The sequence below is a fragment of the Salmo salar genome, unplaced genomic scaffold, assembly GCF_965601325.2.
Source record: "Salmo salar unplaced genomic scaffold, fSalSal1 ptg000293l, whole genome shotgun sequence".
NCBI lineage: Eukaryota > Metazoa > Chordata > Actinopteri > Salmoniformes > Salmonidae > Salmo > Salmo salar.
The window spans coordinates 1,417,501-1,432,500 of NW_027675346.1; the positions used below are offsets into that span (position 1 = coordinate 1,417,501).

Sequence of the window (15,000 nt, forward strand, 5' to 3'; positions counted from 1 at the left end):
ATTTAATGATGAATTGACTAAATGTCTGTTTTATCAGACTCACTTTGACTATATATGTTGTAGCAAGAGATTGTTTCTCGCTTACGGCCATACCAGCCTGGGTACGCCCGATCTCGTCTGATCTCGGAAGCTAAGCAGGGTCGGGCCTGGTTAGTACTTGGATGGGAGACCGCCTGGGAATACCAGGTGCTGTAAGCATTTTGTCCACGAGGGTGTGCCCCTGCACTATTTCATCAGCAACACTGCCTTGTAGTAAGCATTTAATGATGAATTGACTAAATGCAGCTTCCTGCCTTTTTAATAGGATCAAATTTCCTTGTGTTTTCAATTAGCATCTGCCTTGTATTTATAAGACAAACAAGAATATTGTTGCTGAATGCAGCTTGTGTGTGCTTTGTGCTCCTTTGCCCTGTTCAAATGATGAAAGGAAATAAAGTTTGTATTTTATCCAACTACCTGTGCTAAAAAGTGATGGGAACAGTGTTTGTAATTTCTTCTACTTTTTCAGTGACACAAAGTTCAAGCTGCTTATCTAATTGGTGAAAATGCAATGTCTGTTTATCACACTCACTTTGACTATATATGTTGTAGCAAGAGATTGTTTCTCGCTTACGGCCATACCAGCCTGAGTACCCCCGATCTCGTCTGATCTCGGAAGCTAAGCAGGGTCGGGCCTGGTTAGTACTTGGATGGGAGACCGCCTGGGAATACCAGGTGCTGTAAGCATTTTGTCCACGAGGGTGTGCTCTTGCACTATTTCATCAGCAACACTGCCTTGTATTAAGCATTTAATGATGAATTGACTAAATGTCTGTTTTATCAGACTCACTTTGACTATATATGTTGTAGCAAGAGATTGTTTCTCGCTTACGGCCATACCAGCCTGGGTACGCCCGATCTCGTCTGATCTCGGAAGCTAAGCAGGGTCGGGCCTGGTTAGTACTTGGATGGGAGACCGCCTGGGAATACCAGGTGCTGTAAGCATTTTGTCCACGAGGGTGTGCTCTTGCACTATTTCATCAGCAACACTGCCTTGTATTAAGCATTTAATGATGAATTGACTAAATGTCTGTTTTATCAGATTCACTTTGACTATATATGTTGTGGCAAGAGATTGTTTCTCGCTTACGGCCATACCAGCCTGGGTACGCCCGATCTCGTCTGATCTTGGAAGCTAAGCAGGGTCGGGCCTGGTTAGTACTTGGATGGGAGACCGCCTGGGAATACCAGGTGCTGTAAGCATTTTGTCCACGAGGGTGTGCCCCTGCACTATTTCATCAGCAACAATGCCTTGTAGTAAGCATTTAATGATGAATTGACTAAATGCAGCTTCCTGCCTTTTTAATAGGATCAAATTTCCTTGTGTTTTCAATTAGCATCTGCCTTGTATTTATAAGACAAACAAGAATATTGTTGCTGAATGCAGCTTGTGTGTGCTTTGTGCTCCTTTGCCCTGTTCAAATGATGAAAGGAAATAAAGTTTGTATTTTATCCAACTACCTGTGCTAAAAAGTGATGGGAACAGTGTTTGTAATTTCTTCTACTTTTTCAGTGACACAAAGTTCAAGCTGCTTATCTAATTGGTGAAAATGCAATGTCTGTTTATCACACTCACTTTGACTATATATGTTGTAGCAAGAGATTGTTTCTCGCTTACGGCCATACCAGCCTGAGTACCCCCGATCTCGTCTGATCTCGGAAGCTAAGCAGGGTCGGGCCTGGTTAGTACTTGGATGGGAGACCGCCTGGGAATACCAGGTGCTGTAAGCATTTTGTCCACGAGGGTGTGCTCTTGCACTATTTCATCAGCAACACTGCCTTGTATTAAGCATTTAATGATGAATTGACTAAATGTCTGTTTTATCAGACTCACTTTGACTATATATGTTGTAGCAAGAGATTGTTTCTCGCTTACGGCCATACCAGCCTGGGTACGCCCGATCTCGTCTGATCTCGGAAGCTAAGCAGGGTCGGGCCTGGTTAGTACTTGGATGGGAGACCGCCTGGGAATACCAGGTGCTGTAAGTTTTTTGTCCACGAGGGTGTGCTCTTGCACTATTTCATCAGCAACACTGCCTTGTATTAAGCATTTAATGATGAATTGACTAAATGTCTGTTTTATCAGATTCACTTTGACTATATATGTTGTAGCAAGAGATTGTTTCTCGCTTACGGCCATACCAGCCTGGGTACGCCCGATCTCGTCTGATCTCGGAAGCTAAGCAGGGTCGGGCCTGGTTAGTACTTGGATGGGAGACCGCCTGGGAATACCAGGTGCTGTAAGCATTTTGTCCACGAGGGTGTGCCCCTGCACTATTTCATCAGCAACACTGCCTTGTAGTAAGCATTTAATGATGAATTGACTAAATGCAGCTTCCTGCCTTTTTAATAGGATCAAATTTCCTTGTGTTTTCAATTAGCATCTGCCTTGTATTTATAAGACAAACAAGAATATTGTTGCTGAATGCAGCTTGTGTGTGCTTTGTGCTCCTTTGCCCTGTTCAAATGATGAAAGGAAATAAAGTTTGTATTTTATCCAACTACCTGTGCTAAAAAGTGATGGGAACAGTGTTTGTAATTTCTTCTACTTTTTCAGTGACACAAAGTTCAAGCTGCTTATCTAATTGGTGAAAATGCAATGTCTGTTTATCACACTCACTTTGACTATATATGTTGTAGCAAGAGATTGTTTCTCGCTTACGGCCATACCAGCCTGGGTACGCCCGATCTCGTCTGATCTCGGAAGCTAAGCAGGGTCGGGCCTGGTTAGTACTTGGATGGGAGACCGCCTGGGAATACCAGGTGCTGTAAGCATTTTGTCCACGAGGGTGTGCTCTTGCACTATTTCATCAGCAACACTGCCTTGTATTCAGCATTTAATGATGAATTGACTAAATGTCTGTTTTATCAGACTCACTTTGACTATATATGTTGTAGCAAGAGATTGTTTCTCGCTTACGGCCATACCAGCCTGGGTACGCCCGATCTCGTCTGATCTCGGAAGCTAAGCAGGGTCGGGCCTGGTTAGTACTTGGATGGGAGACCGCCTGGGAATACCAGGTGCTGTAAGCATTTTGTCCACGAGGGTGTGCCCCTGCACTATTTCATCAGCAACACTGCCTTGTAGTAAGCATTTAATGATGAATTGACTAAATGCAGCTTCCTGCCTTTTTAATAGGATCAAATTTCCTTGTGTTTTCAATTAGCATCTGCCTTGTATTTATAAGACAAACAAGAATATTGTTGCTGAATGCAGCTTGTGTGTGCTTTGTGCTCCTTTGCCCTGTTCAAATGATGAAAGGAAATAAAGTTTGTATTTTATCCAACTACCTGTGCTAAAAAGTGATGGGAACAGTGTTTGTAATTTCTTCTACTTTTTCAGTGACACAAAGTTCAAGCTGCTTATCTAATTGGTGAAAATGCAATGTCTGTTTATCACACTCACTTTGACTATATATGTTGTAGCAAGAGATTGTTTCTCGCTTACGGCCATACCAGCCTGAGTACCCCCGATCTCGTCTGATCTCGGAAGCTAAGCAGGGTCGGGCCTGGTTAGTACTTGGATGGGAGACCGCCTGGGAATACCAGGTGCTGTAAGCATTTTGTCCACGAGGGTGTGCTCTTGCACTATTTCATCAGCAACACTGCCTTGTATTAAGCATTTAATGATGAATTGACTAAATGTCTGTTTTATCAGACTCACTTTGACTATATATGTTGTAGCAAGAGATTGTTTCTCGCTTACGGCCATACCAGCCTGGGTACGCCCGATCTCGTCTGATCTCGGAAGCTAAGCAGGGTCGGGCCTGGTTAGTACTTGGATGGGAGACCGCCTGGGAATACCAGGTGCTGTAAGTTTTTTGTCCACGAGGGTGTGCTCTTGCACTATTTCATCAGCAACACTGCCTTGTATTAAGCATTTAATGATGAATTGACTAAATGTCTGTTTTATCAGATTCACTTTGACTATATATGTTGTAGCAAGAGATTGTTTCTCGCTTACGGCCATACCAGCCTGGGTACGCCCGATCTCGTCTGATCTCGGAAGCTAAGCAGGGTCGGGCCTGGTTAGTACTTGGATGGGAGACCGCCTGGGAATACCAGGTGCTGTAAGCATTTTGTCCACGAGGGTGTGCCCCTGCACTATTTCATCAGCAACACTGCCTTGTAGTAAGCATTTAATGATGAATTGACTAAATGCAGCTTCCTGCCTTTTTAATAGGATCAAATTTCCTTGTGTTTCAATTAGCATCTGCCTTGTATTTATAAGACAAACAAGAATATTGTTGCTGAATGCAGCTTGTGTGTGCTTTGTGCTCCTTTGCCCTGTTCAAATGATGAAAGGAAATAAAGTTTGTATTTTATCCAACTACCTGTGCTAAAAAGTGATGGGAACAGTGTTTGTAATTTCTTCTACTTTTTCAGTGACACAAAGTTCAAGCTGCTTATCTAATTGGTGAAAATGCAATGTCTGTTTATCACACTCACTTTGACTATATATGTTGTAGCAAGAGATTGTTTCTCGCTTACGGCCATACCAGCCTGGGTACGCCCGATCTCGTCTGATCTCGGAAGCTAAGCAGGGTCGGGCCTGGTTAGTACTTGGATGGGAGACCGCCTGGGAATACCAGGTGCTGTAAGCATTTTGTCCACGAGGGTGTGCTCTTGCACTATTTCATCAGCAACACTGCCTTGTATTAAGCATTTAATGATGAATTGACTAAATGTCTGTTTTATCAGACTCACTTTGACTATATATGTTGTAGCAAGAGATTGTTTCTCGCTTACGGCCATACCAGCCTGGGTACGCCCGATCTCGTCTGATCTCGGAAGCTAAGCAGGGTCGGGCCTGGTTAGTACTTGGATGGGAGACCGCCTGGGAATACCAGGTGCTGTAAGCATTTTGTCCACGAGGGTGTGCCCCTGCACTATTTCATCAGCAACACTGCCTTGTAGTAAGCATTTAATGATGAATTGACTAAATGCAGCTTCCTGCCTTTTTAATAGGATCAAATTTCCTTGTGTTTTCAATTAGCATCTGCCTTGTATTTATAAGACAAACAAGAATATTGTTGCTGAATGCAGCTTGTGTGTGCTTTGTGCTCCTTTGCCCTGTTCAAATGATGAAAGGAAATAAAGTTTGTATTTTATCCAACTACCTGTGCTAAAAAGTGATGGGAACAGTGTTTGTAATTTCTTCTACTTTTTCAGTGACACAAAGTTCAAGCTGCTTATCTAATTGGTGAAAATGCAATGTCTGTTTATCACACTCACTTTGACTATATATGTTGTAGCAAGAGATTGTTTCTCGCTTACGGCCATACCAGCCTGAGTACCCCCGATCTCGTCTGATCTCGGAAGCTAAGCAGGGTCGGGCCTGGTTAGTACTTGGATGGGAGACCGCCTGGGAATACCAGGTGCTGTAAGCATTTTGTCCACGAGGGTGTGCTCTTGCACTATTTCATCAGCAACACTGCCTTGTATTAAGCATTTAATGATGAATTGACTAAATGTCTGTTTTATCAGACTCACTTTGACTATATATGTTGTAGCAAGAGATTGTTTCTCGCTTACGGCCATACCAGCCTGGGTACGCCCGATCTCGTCTGATCTCGGAAGCTAAGCAGGGTCGGGCCTGGTTAGTACTTGGATGGGAGACCGCCTGGGAATACCAGGTGCTGTAAGCATTTTGTCCACGAGGGTGTGCTCTTGCACTATTTCATCAGCAACACTGCCTTGTATTAAGCATTTAATGATGAATTGACTAAATGTCTGTTTTATCAGATTCACTTTGACTATATATGTTGTGGCAAGAGATTGTTTCTCGCTTACGGCCATACCAGCCTGGGTACGCCCGATCTCGTCTGATCTTGGAAGCTAAGCAGGGTCGGGCCTGGTTAGTACTTGGATGGGAGACCGCCTGGGAATACCAGGTGCTGTAAGCATTTTGTCCACGAGGGTGTGCCCCTGCACTATTTCATCAGCAACAATGCCTTGTAGTAAGCATTTAATGATGAATTGACTAAATGCAGCTTCCTGCCTTTTTAATAGGATCAAATTTCCTTGTGTTTTCAATTAGCATCTGCCTTGTATTTATAAGACAAACAAGAATATTGTTGCTGAATGCAGCTTGTGTGTGCTTTGTGCTCCTTTGCCCTGTTCAAATGATGAAAGGAAATAAAGTTTGTATTTTATCCAACTACCTGTGCTAAAAAGTGATGGGAACAGTGTTTGTAATTTCTTCTACTTTTTCAGTGACACAAAGTTCAAGCTGCTTATCTAATTGGTGAAAATGCAATGTCTGTTTATCACACTCACTTTGACTATATATGTTGTAGCAAGAGATTGTTTCTCGCTTACGGCCATACCAGCCTGAGTACCCCCGATCTCGTCTGATCTCGGAAGCTAAGCAGGGTCGGGCCTGGTTAGTACTTGGATGGGAGACCGCCTGGGAATACCAGGTGCTGTAAGCATTTTGTCCACGAGGGTGTGCTCTTGCACTATTTCATCAGCAACACTGCCTTGTATTAAGCATTTAATGATGAATTGACTAAATGTCTGTTTTATCAGACTCACTTTGACTATATATGTTGTAGCAAGAGATTGTTTCTCGCTTACGGCCATACCAGCCTGGGTACGCCCGATCTCGTCTGATCTCGGAAGCTAAGCAGGGTCGGGCCTGGTTAGTACTTGGATGGGAGACCGCCTGGGAATACCAGGTGCTGTAAGTTTTTTGTCCACGAGGGTGTGCTCTTGCACTATTTCATCAGCAACACTGCCTTGTATTAAGCATTTAATGATGAATTGACTAAATGTCTGTTTTATCAGATTCACTTTGACTATATATGTTGTAGCAAGAGATTGTTTCTCGCTTACGGCCATACCAGCCTGGGTACGCCCGATCTCGTCTGATCTCGGAAGCTAAGCAGGGTCGGGCCTGGTTAGTACTTGGATGGGAGACCGCCTGGGAATACCAGGTGCTGTAAGCATTTTGTCCACGAGGGTGTGCCCCTGCACTATTTCATCAGCAACACTGCCTTGTAGTAAGCATTTAATGATGAATTGACTAAATGCAGCTTCCTGCCTTTTTAATAGGATCAAATTTCCTTGTGTTTTCAATTAGCATCTGCCTTGTATTTATAAGACAAACAAGAATATTGTTGCTGAATGCAGCTTGTGTGTGCTTTGTGCTCCTTTGCCCTGTTCAAATGATGAAAGGAAATAAAGTTTGTATTTTATCCAACTACCTGTGCTAAAAAGTGATGGGAACAGTGTTTGTAATTTCTTCTACTTTTTCAGTGACACAAAGTTCAAGCTGCTTATCTAATTGGTGAAAATGCAATGTCTGTTTATCACACTCACTTTGACTATATATGTTGTAGCAAGAGATTGTTTCTCGCTTACGGCCATACCAGCCTGGGTACGCCCGATCTCGTCTGATCTCGGAAGCTAAGCAGGGTCGGGCCTGGTTAGTACTTGGATGGGAGACCGCCTGGGAATACCAGGTGCTGTAAGCATTTTGTCCACGAGGGTGTGCTCTTGCACTATTTCATCAGCAACACTGCCTTGTATTAAGCATTTAATGATGAATTGACTAAATGTCTGTTTTATCAGACTCACTTTGACTATATATGTTGTAGCAAGAGATTGTTTCTCGCTTACGGCCATACCAGCCTGGGTACGCCCGATCTCGTCTGATCTCGGAAGCTAAGCAGGGTCGGGCCTGGTTAGTACTTGGATGGGAGACCGCCTGGGAATACCAGGTGCTGTAAGCATTTTGTCCACGAGGGTGTGCCCCTGCACTATTTCATCAGCAACACTGCCTTGTAGTAAGCATTTAATGATGAATTGACTAAATGCAGCTTCCTGCCTTTTTAATAGGATCAAATTTCCTTGTGTTTTCAATTAGCATCTGCCTTGTATTTATAAGACAAACAAGAATATTGTTGCTGAATGCAGCTTGTGTGTGCTTTGTGCTCCTTTGCCCTGTTCAAATGATGAAAGGAAATAAAGTTTGTATTTTATCCAACTACCTGTGCTAAAAAGTGATGGGAACAGTGTTTGTAATTTCTTCTACTTTTTCAGTGACACAAAGTTCAAGCTGCTTATCTAATTGGTGAAAATGCAATGTCTGTTTATCACACTCACTTTGACTATATATGTTGTAGCAAGAGATTGTTTCTCGCTTACGGCCATACCAGCCTGAGTACCCCCGATCTCGTCTGATCTCGGAAGCTAAGCAGGGTCGGGCCTGGTTAGTACTTGGATGGGAGACCGCCTGGGAATACCAGGTGCTGTAAGCATTTTGTCCACGAGGGTGTGCTCTTGCACTATTTCATCAGCAACACTGCCTTGTATTAAGCATTTAATGATGAATTGACTAAATGTCTGTTTTATCAGACTCACTTTGACTATATATGTTGTAGCAAGAGATTGTTTCTCGCTTACGGCCATACCAGCCTGGGTACGCCCGATCTCGTCTGATCTCGGAAGCTAAGCAGGGTCGGGCCTGGTTAGTACTTGGATGGGAGACCGCCTGGGAATACCAGGTGCTGTAAGCATTTTGTCCACGAGGGTGTGCTCTTGCACTATTTCATCAGCAACACTGCCTTGTATTAAGCATTTAATGATGAATTGACTAAATGTCTGTTTTATCAGATTCACTTTGACTATATATGTTGTGGCAAGAGATTGTTTCTCGCTTACGGCCATACCAGCCTGGGTACGCCCGATCTCGTCTGATCTTGGAAGCTAAGCAGGGTCGGGCCTGGTTAGTACTTGGATGGGAGACCGCCTGGGAATACCAGGTGCTGTAAGCATTTTGTCCACGAGGGTGTGCCCCTGCACTATTTCATCAGCAACAATGCCTTGTAGTAAGCATTTAATGATGAATTGACTAAATGCAGCTTCCTGCCTTTTTAATAGGATCAAATTTCCTTGTGTTTTCAATTAGCATCTGCCTTGTATTTATAAGACAAACAAGAATATTGTTGCTGAATGCAGCTTGTGTGTGCTTTGTGCTCCTTTGCCCTGTTCAAATGATGAAAGGAAATAAAGTTTGTATTTTATCCAACTACCTGTGCTAAAAAGTGATGGGAACAGTGTTTGTAATTTCTTCTACTTTTTCAGTGACACAAAGTTCAAGCTGCTTATCTAATTGGTGAAAATGCAATGTCTGTTTATCACACTCACTTTGACTATATATGTTGTAGCAAGAGATTGTTTCTCGCTTACGGCCATACCAGCCTGAGTACCCCCGATCTCGTCTGATCTCGGAAGCTAAGCAGGGTCGGGCCTGGTTAGTACTTGGATGGGAGACCGCCTGGGAATACCAGGTGCTGTAAGCATTTTGTCCACGAGGGTGTGCTCTTGCACTATTTCATCAGCAACACTGCCTTGTATTAAGCATTTAATGATGAATTGACTAAATGTCTGTTTTATCAGACTCACTTTGACTATATATGTTGTAGCAAGAGATTGTTTCTCGCTTACGGCCATACCAGCCTGGGTACGCCCGATCTCGTCTGATCTCGGAAGCTAAGCAGGGTCGGGCCTGGTTAGTACTTGGATGGGAGACCGCCTGGGAATACCAGGTGCTGTAAGTTTTTTGTCCACGAGGGTGTGCTCTTGCACTATTTCATCAGCAACACTGCCTTGTATTAAGCATTTAATGATGAATTGACTAAATGTCTGTTTTATCAGATTCACTTTGACTATATATGTTGTAGCAAGAGATTGTTTCTCGCTTACGGCCATACCAGCCTGGGTACGCCCGATCTCGTCTGATCTCGGAAGCTAAGCAGGGTCGGGCCTGGTTAGTACTTGGATGGGAGACCGCCTGGGAATACCAGGTGCTGTAAGCATTTTGTCCACGAGGGTGTGCCCCTGCACTATTTCATCAGCAACACTGCCTTGTAGTAAGCATTTAATGATGAATTGACTAAATGCAGCTTCCTGCCTTTTTAATAGGATCAAATTTCCTTGTGTTTTCAATTAGCATCTGCCTTGTATTTATAAGACAAACAAGAATATTGTTGCTGAATGCAGCTTGTGTGTGCTTTGTGCTCCTTTGCCCTGTTCAAATGATGAAAGGAAATAAAGTTTGTATTTTATCCAACTACCTGTGCTAAAAAGTGATGGGAACAGTGTTTGTAATTTCTTCTACTTTTTCAGTGACACAAAGTTCAAGCTGCTTATCTAATTGGTGAAAATGCAATGTCTGTTTATCACACTCACTTTGACTATATATGTTGTAGCAAGAGATTGTTTCTCGCTTACGGCCATACCAGCCTGGGTACGCCCGATCTCGTCTGATCTCGGAAGCTAAGCAGGGTCGGGCCTGGTTAGTACTTGGATGGGAGACCGCCTGGGAATACCAGGTGCTGTAAGCATTTTGTCCACGAGGGTGTGCTCTTGCACTATTTCATCAGCAACACTGCCTTGTATTAAGCATTTAATGATGAATTGACTAAATGTCTGTTTTATCAGACTCACTTTGACTATATATGTTGTAGCAAGAGATTGTTTCTCGCTTACGGCCATACCAGCCTGGGTACGCCCGATCTCGTCTGATCTCGGAAGCTAAGCAGGGTCGGGCCTGGTTAGTACTTGGATGGGAGACCGCCTGGGAATACCAGGTGCTGTAAGCATTTTGTCCACGAGGGTGTGCCCCTGCACTATTTCATCAGCAACACTGCCTTGTAGTAAGCATTTAATGATGAATTGACTAAATGCAGCTTCCTGCCTTTTTAATAGGATCAAATTTCCTTGTGTTTTCAATTAGCATCTGCCTTGTATTTATAAGACAAACAAGAATATTGTTGCTGAATGCAGCTTGTGTGTGCTTTGTGCTCCTTTGCCCTGTTCAAATGATGAAAGGAAATAAAGTTTGTATTTTATCCAACTACCTGTGCTAAAAAGTGATGGGAACAGTGTTTGTAATTTCTTCTACTTTTTCAGTGACACAAAGTTCAAGCTGCTTATCTAATTGGTGAAAATGCAATGTCTGTTTATCACACTCACTTTGACTATATATGTTGTAGCAAGAGATTGTTTCTCGCTTACGGCCATACCAGCCTGAGTACCCCCGATCTCGTCTGATCTCGGAAGCTAAGCAGGGTCGGGCCTGGTTAGTACTTGGATGGGAGACCGCCTGGGAATACCAGGTGCTGTAAGCATTTTGTCCACGAGGGTGTGCTCTTGCACTATTTCATCAGCAACACTGCCTTGTATTAAGCATTTAATGATGAATTGACTAAATGTCTGTTTTATCAGACTCACTTTGACTATATATGTTGTAGCAAGAGATTGTTTCTCGCTTACGGCCATACCAGCCTGGGTACGCCCGATCTCGTCTGATCTCGGAAGCTAAGCAGGGTCGGGCCTGGTTAGTACTTGGATGGGAGACCGCCTGGGAATACCAGGTGCTGTAAGCATTTTGTCCACGAGGGTGTGCTCTTGCACTATTTCATCAGCAACACTGCCTTGTATTAAGCATTTAATGATGAATTGACTAAATGTCTGTTTTATCAGATTCACTTTGACTATATATGTTGTAGCAAGAGATTGTTTCTCGTTTACGGCCATACCAGCCTGGGTACGCCCGATCTCGTCTGATCTTGGAAGCTAAGCAGGGTCGGGCCTGGTTAGTACTTGGATGGGAGACCGCCTGGGAATACCAGGTGCTGTAAGCATTTTGTCCACGAGGGTGTGCCCCTGCACTATTTCATCAGCAACAATGCCTTGTAGTAAGCATTTAATGATGAATTGACTAAATGCAGCTTCCTGCCTTTTTAATAGGATCAAATTTCCTTGTGTTTTCAATTAGCATCTGCCTTGTATTTATAAGACAAACAAGAATATTGTTGCTGAATGCAGCTTGTGTGTGCTTTGTGCTCCTTTGCCCTGTTCAAATGATGAAAGGAAATAAAGTTTGTATTTTATCCAACTACCTGTGCTAAAAAGTGATGGGAACAGTGTTTGTAATTTCTTCTACTTTTTCAGTGACACAAAGTTCAAGCTGCTTATCTAATTGGTGAAAATGCAATGTCTGTTTATCACACTCACTTTGACTATATATGTTGTAGCAAGAGATTGTTTCTCGCTTACGGCCATACCAGCCTGAGTACCCCCGATCTCGTCTGATCTCGGAAGCTAAGCAGGGTCGGGCCTGGTTAGTACTTGGATGGGAGACCGCCTGGGAATACCAGGTGCTGTAAGCATTTTGTCCACGAGGGTGTGCTCTTGCACTATTTCATCAGCAACACTGCCTTGTATTAAGCATTTAATGATGAATTGACTAAATGTCTGTTTTATCAGACTCACTTTGACTATATATGTTGTAGCAAGAGATTGTTTCTCGCTTACGGCCATACCAGCCTGGGTACGCCCGATCTCGTCTGATCTCGGAAGCTAAGCAGGGTCGGGCCTGGTTAGTACTTGGATGGGAGACCGCCTGGGAATACCAGGTGCTGTAAGCATTTTGTCCACGAGGGTGTGCTCTTGCACTATTTCATCAGCAACACTGCCTTGTATTAAGCATTTAATGATGAATTGACTAAATGTCTGTTTTATCAGATTCACTTTGACTATATATGTTGTGGCAAGAGATTGTTTCTCGCTTACGGCCATACCAGCCTGGGTACGCCCGATCTCGTCTGATCTTGGAAGCTAAGCAGGGTCGGGCCTGGTTAGTACTTGGATGGGAGACCGCCTGGGAATACCAGGTGCTGTAAGCATTTTGTCCACGAGGGTGTGCCCCTGCACTATTTCATCAGCAACAATGCCTTGTAGTAAGCATTTAATGATGAATTGACTAAATGCAGCTTCCTGCCTTTTTAATAGGATCAAATTTCCTTGTGTTTTCAATTAGCATCTGCCTTGTATTTATAAGACAAACAAGAATATTGTTGCTGAATGCAGCTTGTGTGTGCTTTGTGCTCCTTTGCCCTGTTCAAATGATGAAAGGAAATAAAGTTTGTATTTTATCCAACTACCTGTGCTAAAAAGTGATGGGAACAGTGTTTGTAATTTCTTCTACTTTTTGAGTGACACAAAGTTCAAGCTGCTTATCTAATTGGTGAAAATGCAATGTCTGTTTATCACACTCACTTTGACTATATATGTTGTAGCAAGAGATTGTTTCTCGCTTACGGCCATACCAGCCTGAGTACCCCCGATCTCGTCTGATCTCGGAAGCTAAGCAGGGTCGGGCCTGGTTAGTACTTGGATGGGAGACCGCCTGGGAATACCAGGTGCTGTAAGCATTTTGTCCACGAGGGTGTGCTCTTGCACTATTTCATCAGCAACACTGCCTTGTATTAAGCATTTAATGATGAATTGACTAAATGTCTGTTTTATCAGACTCACTTTGACTATATATGTTGTAGCAAGAGATTGTTTCTCGCTTACGGCCATACCAGCCTGGGTACGCCCGATCTCGTCTGATCTCGGAAGCTAAGCAGGGTCGGGCCTGGTTAGTACTTGGATGGGAGACCGCCTGGGAATACCAGGTGCTGTAAGCATTTTGTCCACGAGGGTGTGCTCTTGCACTATTTCATCAGCAACACTGCCTTGTATTAAGCATTTAATGATGAATTGACTAAATGTCTGTTTTATCAGATTCACTTTGACTATATATGTTGTGGCAAGAGATTGTTTCTCGCTTACGGCCATACCAGCCTGGGTACGCCCGATCTCGTCTGATCTTGGAAGCTAAGCAGGGTCGGGCCTGGTTAGTACTTGGATGGGAGACCGCCTGGGAATACCAGGTGCTGTAAGCATTTTGTCCACGAGGGTGTGCCCCTGCACTATTTCATCAGCAACAATGCCTTGTAGTAAGCATTTAATGATGAATTGACTAAATGCAGCTTCCTGCCTTTTTAATAGGATCAAATTTCCTTGTGTTTTCAATTAGCATCTGCCTTGTATTTATAAGACAAACAAGAATATTGTTGCTGAATGCAGCTTGTGTGTGCTTTGTGCTCCTTTGCCCTGTTCAAATGATGAAAGGAAATAAAGTTTGTATTTTATCCAACTACCTGTGCTAAAAAGTGATGGGAACAGTGTTTGTAATTTCTTCTACTTTTTCAGTGACACAAAGTTCAAGCTGCTTATCTAATTGGTGAAAATGCAATGTCTGTTTATCACACTCACTTTGACTATATATGTTGTAGCAAGAGATTGTTTCTCGCTTACGGCCATACCAGCCTGAGTACCCCCGATCTCGTCTGATCTCGGAAGCTAAGCAGGGTCGGGCCTGGTTAGTACTTGGATGGGAGACCGCCTGGGAATACCAGGTGCTGTAAGCATTTTGTCCACGAGGGTGTGCTCTTGCACTATTTCATCAGCAACACTGCCTTGTATTAAGCATTTAATGATGAATTGACTAAATGTCTGTTTTATCAGACTCACTTTGACTATATATGTTGTAGCAAGAGATTGTTTCTCGCTTACGGCCATACCAGCCTGGGTACGCCCGATCTCGTCTGATCTCGGAAGCTAAGCAGGGTCGGGCCTGGTTAGTACTTGGATGGGAGACCGCCTGGGAATACCAGGTGCTGTAAGCATTTTGTCCACGAGGGTGTGCTCTTGCACTATTTCATCAGCAACACTGCCTTGTATTAAGCATTTAATGATGAATTGACTAAATGTCTGTTTTATCAGATTCACTTTGACTATATATGTTGTGGCAAGAGATTGTTTCTCGCTTACGGCCATACCAGCCTGGGTACGCCCGATCTCGTCTGATCTTGGAAGCTAAGCAGGGTCGGGCCTGGTTAGTACTTGGATGGGAGACCGCCTGGGAATACCAGGTGCTGTAAGCATTTTGTCCACGAGGGTGTGCCCCTGCACTATTTCATCAGCAACAATGCCTTGTAGTAAGCATTTAATGATGAATTGACTAAATGCAGCTTCCTGCCTTTTTAATAGGATCAAATTTCCTTGTGTTTTCAATTAGCATCTGCCTTGTATTTATAAGACAAACAAGAATATTGTTGC

General features: G+C 43.4%; 42 non-coding genes across 42 annotated transcripts; all 42 read left to right on the forward strand.

Moving 5' to 3' along the window:
- Window positions 1–79: 79 nt before the first annotated feature.
- Window positions 80–198, forward strand: LOC145872561 (5S ribosomal RNA). Its single transcript, XR_014388193.1, has one exon. It is a non-coding gene; the product is annotated as a 5S ribosomal RNA (ribosomal RNA).
- Window positions 199–607: 409 nt separating this feature from the next.
- Window positions 608–726, forward strand: LOC145874787 (5S ribosomal RNA). The gene has a single exon (XR_014390423.1). It is a non-coding gene; the product is annotated as a 5S ribosomal RNA (ribosomal RNA).
- Window positions 727–865: 139 nt separating this feature from the next.
- Window positions 866–984, forward strand: LOC145872562 (5S ribosomal RNA). Its single transcript, XR_014388194.1, has one exon. It is a non-coding gene; the product is annotated as a 5S ribosomal RNA (ribosomal RNA).
- Window positions 985–1,123: 139 nt separating this feature from the next.
- Window positions 1,124–1,242, forward strand: LOC145867794 (5S ribosomal RNA). Its single transcript, XR_014383787.1, has one exon. It is a non-coding gene; the product is annotated as a 5S ribosomal RNA (ribosomal RNA).
- A 409-nt stretch (window positions 1,243–1,651) lies between these two features.
- On the forward strand, window positions 1,652–1,770 carry LOC145874788 (5S ribosomal RNA). The gene has a single exon (XR_014390424.1). It is a non-coding gene; the product is annotated as a 5S ribosomal RNA (ribosomal RNA).
- A 139-nt stretch (window positions 1,771–1,909) lies between these two features.
- On the forward strand, window positions 1,910–2,028 carry LOC145874992 (5S ribosomal RNA). The gene has a single exon (XR_014390626.1). It is a non-coding gene; the product is annotated as a 5S ribosomal RNA (ribosomal RNA).
- A 139-nt stretch (window positions 2,029–2,167) lies between these two features.
- LOC145872563 (5S ribosomal RNA) lies at window positions 2,168–2,286 on the forward strand. The gene has a single exon (XR_014388195.1). It is a non-coding gene; the product is annotated as a 5S ribosomal RNA (ribosomal RNA).
- A 409-nt stretch (window positions 2,287–2,695) lies between these two features.
- Window positions 2,696–2,814, forward strand: LOC145872565 (5S ribosomal RNA). Its single transcript, XR_014388197.1, has one exon. It is a non-coding gene; the product is annotated as a 5S ribosomal RNA (ribosomal RNA).
- A 139-nt stretch (window positions 2,815–2,953) lies between these two features.
- Window positions 2,954–3,072, forward strand: LOC145872566 (5S ribosomal RNA). Its single transcript, XR_014388198.1, has one exon. It is a non-coding gene; the product is annotated as a 5S ribosomal RNA (ribosomal RNA).
- A 409-nt stretch (window positions 3,073–3,481) lies between these two features.
- Window positions 3,482–3,600, forward strand: LOC145874789 (5S ribosomal RNA). Its single transcript, XR_014390425.1, has one exon. It is a non-coding gene; the product is annotated as a 5S ribosomal RNA (ribosomal RNA).
- Window positions 3,601–3,739: 139 nt separating this feature from the next.
- On the forward strand, window positions 3,740–3,858 carry LOC145874993 (5S ribosomal RNA). Its single transcript, XR_014390627.1, has one exon. It is a non-coding gene; the product is annotated as a 5S ribosomal RNA (ribosomal RNA).
- A 139-nt stretch (window positions 3,859–3,997) lies between these two features.
- Window positions 3,998–4,116, forward strand: LOC145872567 (5S ribosomal RNA). Its single transcript, XR_014388199.1, has one exon. It is a non-coding gene; the product is annotated as a 5S ribosomal RNA (ribosomal RNA).
- A 408-nt stretch (window positions 4,117–4,524) lies between these two features.
- LOC145872568 (5S ribosomal RNA) lies at window positions 4,525–4,643 on the forward strand. Its single transcript, XR_014388200.1, has one exon. It is a non-coding gene; the product is annotated as a 5S ribosomal RNA (ribosomal RNA).
- A 139-nt stretch (window positions 4,644–4,782) lies between these two features.
- On the forward strand, window positions 4,783–4,901 carry LOC145872569 (5S ribosomal RNA). The gene has a single exon (XR_014388201.1). It is a non-coding gene; the product is annotated as a 5S ribosomal RNA (ribosomal RNA).
- Window positions 4,902–5,310: 409 nt separating this feature from the next.
- On the forward strand, window positions 5,311–5,429 carry LOC145874790 (5S ribosomal RNA). Its single transcript, XR_014390426.1, has one exon. It is a non-coding gene; the product is annotated as a 5S ribosomal RNA (ribosomal RNA).
- A 139-nt stretch (window positions 5,430–5,568) lies between these two features.
- Window positions 5,569–5,687, forward strand: LOC145872570 (5S ribosomal RNA). Its single transcript, XR_014388202.1, has one exon. It is a non-coding gene; the product is annotated as a 5S ribosomal RNA (ribosomal RNA).
- Window positions 5,688–5,826: 139 nt separating this feature from the next.
- LOC145867795 (5S ribosomal RNA) lies at window positions 5,827–5,945 on the forward strand. The gene has a single exon (XR_014383788.1). It is a non-coding gene; the product is annotated as a 5S ribosomal RNA (ribosomal RNA).
- A 409-nt stretch (window positions 5,946–6,354) lies between these two features.
- LOC145874791 (5S ribosomal RNA) lies at window positions 6,355–6,473 on the forward strand. Its single transcript, XR_014390427.1, has one exon. It is a non-coding gene; the product is annotated as a 5S ribosomal RNA (ribosomal RNA).
- Window positions 6,474–6,612: 139 nt separating this feature from the next.
- LOC145874994 (5S ribosomal RNA) lies at window positions 6,613–6,731 on the forward strand. Its single transcript, XR_014390628.1, has one exon. It is a non-coding gene; the product is annotated as a 5S ribosomal RNA (ribosomal RNA).
- Window positions 6,732–6,870: 139 nt separating this feature from the next.
- On the forward strand, window positions 6,871–6,989 carry LOC145872571 (5S ribosomal RNA). Its single transcript, XR_014388203.1, has one exon. It is a non-coding gene; the product is annotated as a 5S ribosomal RNA (ribosomal RNA).
- A 409-nt stretch (window positions 6,990–7,398) lies between these two features.
- On the forward strand, window positions 7,399–7,517 carry LOC145872572 (5S ribosomal RNA). Its single transcript, XR_014388204.1, has one exon. It is a non-coding gene; the product is annotated as a 5S ribosomal RNA (ribosomal RNA).
- Window positions 7,518–7,656: 139 nt separating this feature from the next.
- Window positions 7,657–7,775, forward strand: LOC145872573 (5S ribosomal RNA). Its single transcript, XR_014388205.1, has one exon. It is a non-coding gene; the product is annotated as a 5S ribosomal RNA (ribosomal RNA).
- A 409-nt stretch (window positions 7,776–8,184) lies between these two features.
- Window positions 8,185–8,303, forward strand: LOC145874792 (5S ribosomal RNA). Its single transcript, XR_014390428.1, has one exon. It is a non-coding gene; the product is annotated as a 5S ribosomal RNA (ribosomal RNA).
- Window positions 8,304–8,442: 139 nt separating this feature from the next.
- Window positions 8,443–8,561, forward strand: LOC145872574 (5S ribosomal RNA). Its single transcript, XR_014388206.1, has one exon. It is a non-coding gene; the product is annotated as a 5S ribosomal RNA (ribosomal RNA).
- A 139-nt stretch (window positions 8,562–8,700) lies between these two features.
- LOC145867796 (5S ribosomal RNA) lies at window positions 8,701–8,819 on the forward strand. Its single transcript, XR_014383789.1, has one exon. It is a non-coding gene; the product is annotated as a 5S ribosomal RNA (ribosomal RNA).
- Window positions 8,820–9,228: 409 nt separating this feature from the next.
- Window positions 9,229–9,347, forward strand: LOC145874793 (5S ribosomal RNA). The gene has a single exon (XR_014390429.1). It is a non-coding gene; the product is annotated as a 5S ribosomal RNA (ribosomal RNA).
- A 139-nt stretch (window positions 9,348–9,486) lies between these two features.
- Window positions 9,487–9,605, forward strand: LOC145874995 (5S ribosomal RNA). Its single transcript, XR_014390629.1, has one exon. It is a non-coding gene; the product is annotated as a 5S ribosomal RNA (ribosomal RNA).
- Window positions 9,606–9,744: 139 nt separating this feature from the next.
- Window positions 9,745–9,863, forward strand: LOC145872576 (5S ribosomal RNA). Its single transcript, XR_014388208.1, has one exon. It is a non-coding gene; the product is annotated as a 5S ribosomal RNA (ribosomal RNA).
- A 409-nt stretch (window positions 9,864–10,272) lies between these two features.
- On the forward strand, window positions 10,273–10,391 carry LOC145872577 (5S ribosomal RNA). The gene has a single exon (XR_014388209.1). It is a non-coding gene; the product is annotated as a 5S ribosomal RNA (ribosomal RNA).
- A 139-nt stretch (window positions 10,392–10,530) lies between these two features.
- Window positions 10,531–10,649, forward strand: LOC145872578 (5S ribosomal RNA). Its single transcript, XR_014388210.1, has one exon. It is a non-coding gene; the product is annotated as a 5S ribosomal RNA (ribosomal RNA).
- A 409-nt stretch (window positions 10,650–11,058) lies between these two features.
- On the forward strand, window positions 11,059–11,177 carry LOC145874794 (5S ribosomal RNA). Its single transcript, XR_014390430.1, has one exon. It is a non-coding gene; the product is annotated as a 5S ribosomal RNA (ribosomal RNA).
- Window positions 11,178–11,316: 139 nt separating this feature from the next.
- Window positions 11,317–11,435, forward strand: LOC145872579 (5S ribosomal RNA). The gene has a single exon (XR_014388211.1). It is a non-coding gene; the product is annotated as a 5S ribosomal RNA (ribosomal RNA).
- Window positions 11,436–11,574: 139 nt separating this feature from the next.
- On the forward strand, window positions 11,575–11,693 carry LOC145868610 (5S ribosomal RNA). The gene has a single exon (XR_014384606.1). It is a non-coding gene; the product is annotated as a 5S ribosomal RNA (ribosomal RNA).
- Window positions 11,694–12,102: 409 nt separating this feature from the next.
- LOC145874796 (5S ribosomal RNA) lies at window positions 12,103–12,221 on the forward strand. The gene has a single exon (XR_014390432.1). It is a non-coding gene; the product is annotated as a 5S ribosomal RNA (ribosomal RNA).
- A 139-nt stretch (window positions 12,222–12,360) lies between these two features.
- On the forward strand, window positions 12,361–12,479 carry LOC145872580 (5S ribosomal RNA). Its single transcript, XR_014388212.1, has one exon. It is a non-coding gene; the product is annotated as a 5S ribosomal RNA (ribosomal RNA).
- A 139-nt stretch (window positions 12,480–12,618) lies between these two features.
- Window positions 12,619–12,737, forward strand: LOC145867797 (5S ribosomal RNA). Its single transcript, XR_014383790.1, has one exon. It is a non-coding gene; the product is annotated as a 5S ribosomal RNA (ribosomal RNA).
- Window positions 12,738–13,146: 409 nt separating this feature from the next.
- Window positions 13,147–13,265, forward strand: LOC145874797 (5S ribosomal RNA). Its single transcript, XR_014390433.1, has one exon. It is a non-coding gene; the product is annotated as a 5S ribosomal RNA (ribosomal RNA).
- Window positions 13,266–13,404: 139 nt separating this feature from the next.
- Window positions 13,405–13,523, forward strand: LOC145872581 (5S ribosomal RNA). The gene has a single exon (XR_014388213.1). It is a non-coding gene; the product is annotated as a 5S ribosomal RNA (ribosomal RNA).
- Window positions 13,524–13,662: 139 nt separating this feature from the next.
- On the forward strand, window positions 13,663–13,781 carry LOC145867798 (5S ribosomal RNA). Its single transcript, XR_014383791.1, has one exon. It is a non-coding gene; the product is annotated as a 5S ribosomal RNA (ribosomal RNA).
- Window positions 13,782–14,190: 409 nt separating this feature from the next.
- On the forward strand, window positions 14,191–14,309 carry LOC145874798 (5S ribosomal RNA). The gene has a single exon (XR_014390434.1). It is a non-coding gene; the product is annotated as a 5S ribosomal RNA (ribosomal RNA).
- Window positions 14,310–14,448: 139 nt separating this feature from the next.
- On the forward strand, window positions 14,449–14,567 carry LOC145872582 (5S ribosomal RNA). Its single transcript, XR_014388214.1, has one exon. It is a non-coding gene; the product is annotated as a 5S ribosomal RNA (ribosomal RNA).
- A 139-nt stretch (window positions 14,568–14,706) lies between these two features.
- LOC145867800 (5S ribosomal RNA) lies at window positions 14,707–14,825 on the forward strand. The gene has a single exon (XR_014383793.1). It is a non-coding gene; the product is annotated as a 5S ribosomal RNA (ribosomal RNA).
- Window positions 14,826–15,000: the final 175 nt, after the last annotated feature.